Genomic DNA, 3,794 nt, shown 5'->3' on the forward strand with positions numbered 1-3,794 from the left:
AGAAAATGATGGAAATGTCAAAAAAATAAAAGATAATATGTTTCCCATGTGATATGTGCTCTAGTTTTTGGGAAAATTTACAAATATGAATTTCGACTTTATTTGCAAAATATCTCTGGAAATTTGTAAAATGGACATAACTTTTGCATACGAACTCAGATGAAAAAGTTTTTTATATGAAAAATCATCTACTCGAAAAGTTACATCCAAATTTAAGTAGGGGAACCCCGTTAAACATTTTCAAAATCCCCAAAAACCTAACAGAAAAAAGTTACGGGGCTTTCAAGATCTAGTGGCAAAAAAATTGAAAAAATTTCAAACTTACTAGTGGCGCACCGTGGATGTGGTGCACCACTAGTAACAGAAAAAAATTGGTTTTGAATTTTTATTTTTTTGAATTTTTTTTCAAAAAGTGATACGTAATATGATCGGGAAGTTTGAAATATTTTTCAAAATTTCATCATAGTCATGAACATGAACAAAGTCCTAGACATCAACAAGGTATAACAGGATTGATATGCTAGATATATCAACAAGTGCCTGTGAAGTGAGCTGTTGCTGGGGTTGGATAGAACTCTGAAGTTAAGCGTGATTGGGCTGGAGTAGTGTGAGGATGGGTGACCTTTCAGGAAGTTTGACCACGAAGTGCGATTTGACCCGAGATTAAGCCATAGTGAACTGAGATTAAGAAAAAATTTAAAAAAATTGAAAAAAATTTAAAAAAAATTCTGAAAAAAAATTGAATAAAAAATTTGAAAACAAAATGTTACTAATGGCGCACTTCTATGTGGTGCGCCATTAGTATACCAGATACTAATGGCGCACCATGGGCTATACTAATGGCGCACTACATGGTGCGCCATTAGTATACCAGATACTAATGGCGCACCAGTGGTGCGCCATTAGTAAAAAAATACTAGTGGCATGCTAGTAATGGTGCACAGGTAGTGCGCCATTAGTAGGCAAAACCGGTGCGCCATTAGTAGGCAAAACCGGTGCGCCATTAGTAGGCCTTTTTCTAGTAGTGATGCTTATTGTTTACTGAACTGAGGCATTTGGGTATTTATGTATAATTTTTATTCTCCTGAATGGATATATTTTATTGGCAATCATTTAACTTCCAATGTATCTCACTACTAATTTATATAGATCAGGATCTAATATCGTCGAGATGGCTGCTGCTCTTACCGAAGATTTGAAGAAGCCTAAAGATGTGCACCATAGTTTTAGTTGATGTTGCCACCATGTTTTGGTGCCTGTGTATTTCTTTTTGAGTGTATGTACACTTGTTGGATCGTGCAAACATGTATGTGATGTTGTGAGTTTCATTGAGAGATTTCTGGATTTGATCATTTAATTGAGAGAATTATTGATTGTTTGTTGTTGAAATGTGTAAAATTAAAACCTGTGAATGAAAAGGATTGAATGTCCTATTGGGTCGAATAATATTTAGGCTCTAAAAAGGCCATGGCCCAAGCAATAGTGGACTGGAATATTGTGCATTTATGAAAAAACGATGCAAAAAGGCTCAATGAAATGGACTGTGAAATGGTTGAGGCCTAGAAATAAAAAGGCCAAATTGTTGGGGGAGGCCCATGTAGGTGATCATAATTGACAGGAAAAACAATAATAAATGGGCTGAATTATTGGGTTTGGCCCATGTAAAACACCGAACTAGACCGGGCTGATTCTTATCAACGACCTTTTCATTTGGTCGCAATTTTGCCACGTCGTATCCGACCTCGCCTGGACAGACAACCAACGACCAAAACAAAAGGTCGTAAGATTCCTGACCTTTTGGTTTAGTCGTTGCCTTCAACAACCTTATCCTGGAGAAAGTCGTTAATTTCAGTTCTTGACGGCTAGTTTTTTGACCATCTATTTTTGTAAAAAAAAAATCATAAATGAAAAACAATGACCATTCAATGATCAATAATGATGGTCGCAAGTTGACGTATTTCTTGTAGTGCCAAGTCAAGTGTACTACTACTGGTGTACTACTTCCTAACCAAGTCTATAGATACCTTGTGAAACCCTATCAGTTTTGTCAAGTGATGGGTATAGATCAATAATTTACTTGATCTAGAGAGCTAGGCACTATATAGGCGTCGAGTGCATGGGGATCTTGAAAGAATCCCAAGATCTTTGCTCCTTTGACCAGAGCACACACAAGTTTAACTATTATTTCTCGAATGACAAATGTAACCGTAATCCCAAACACAAGACCAGTTGTTTGACTATGTGTGAGTCCAAGCGAAAAGGACAAGCGCATGGAGACCACCGCTTTTGATTTGACAAGTGCGTGTCCAAGCTAATCGCATGCATGCATGAGCTACCTAGTTCCATGCACGCACGCACCGTAGTTCTGTTTTTGTTGTGGGGCAAGGGTTGATCAACACTCGGTCATGCACATGTAATCCCTACCGATGCTAGCTAATTATCCATTGGTATTTGATTAATCCAGGACCCAAAAGCTGGCTCGATCGGTGAGTTGTTGAATCACTCGTCTTTGACACACGGATTAGCTAATGAGTGTCGTGAATAAAAAAAATTAGCTAGTGAGTAGAGTAGCACGTCTGTTTTCACGTTGGCCGCTCTCGTTTTCTAATATACTAGCGGAGCATAGCTTTGCACGCGTACGTCTTGTAAATTCGTACTTGAGTGCAAAAGGTGTCCCAGAAAAGTGCACAGGTCAATTAGTCCCCAAGAAAAAACATGGACGCAGATAACTGCCACACGTGTGGTATATTCGACATGCGTTCACATACGGTGTGTGATGTGAGCAGGACGCAGCCCACACGGATTATATGTGGGCGGATTTAGAATTGCCCACACGTGTGGGCGCAGCTACTTCGTGCCACACGTTAACAAGTACTACTCATCTTCATCCCACACGTGTGGCATGAAGCAAAAATGCACACACGTCCTGCGCAGCTATGTTAGGTACACCGCGGGATGACGATTTAGTTGCCATCCTGGTTGACAGATGTAGTTATGCAAGATGGCAAGTGTAGTTGTAAAAGTATGGTAACTCTATCTGTTTTGGTTAACTATAGTTGCCATATCTAATTTATGATAGTTGGCTCGTGTAATCAAACTGTAGTTTTCTTGTGTGATTAACTACTTGCCACATATGGTCAAACAGTAGTTGCCATGTGTGTTTACCTAAGTTGCCACGTAAGGCCTAACCATAGTTGTCATGTATTGTTAATCACAGTTGTCGTGTTTGTTTATCTGGTTGCCATGTACGCGCAACTCCAGTTGCCATCTAGCAAAAAATCACAGTTGCCATGTGTGTTTATCTAGTTTCCATGTTCGCCTAACTGCAGTTGCCATCCACAACGTAGGAGTGTCGTGTGGGCGAAAAGCAGTTCGCCCACACGCGCATGAAGTAGGTGGCTGGTTATATGGGCAGAAACTAGTTCGCCCACACACCGCAGTCGGCAAACAGCATGGTGTGAGCGTGTGGGCAAACTCTCCAACGCCCACACACCAGCTCCGTCCTATGTGGCACATCAATTCCACCTTTTCGTGTCAAGATACGTGCAAAAGGCACTGGACGACGATCGTCGCGTGCGAGCGAGTTGAGGAACGCCCACACGTGTGGGCGTTAGTGTTTTCGAAAAACATATATGGTCAAAAAGGAAGAAGCACCAAATATATATACAACGGCAATGGATCGCCTACTAAGCTTTTTTTAAAAAAAAACTTTTAATCTATTTATCAACTGTCAAGTTAGTATCAAGAATACCAAAAATACAAAATTCATCCATATCAATAGACCATCTAACCAC

Source organism: Triticum aestivum, chromosome 4B, assembly GCF_018294505.1.
Source record: "Triticum aestivum cultivar Chinese Spring chromosome 4B, IWGSC CS RefSeq v2.1, whole genome shotgun sequence".
Classification (NCBI taxonomy): Eukaryota; Viridiplantae; Streptophyta; class Magnoliopsida; order Poales; family Poaceae; genus Triticum; species Triticum aestivum.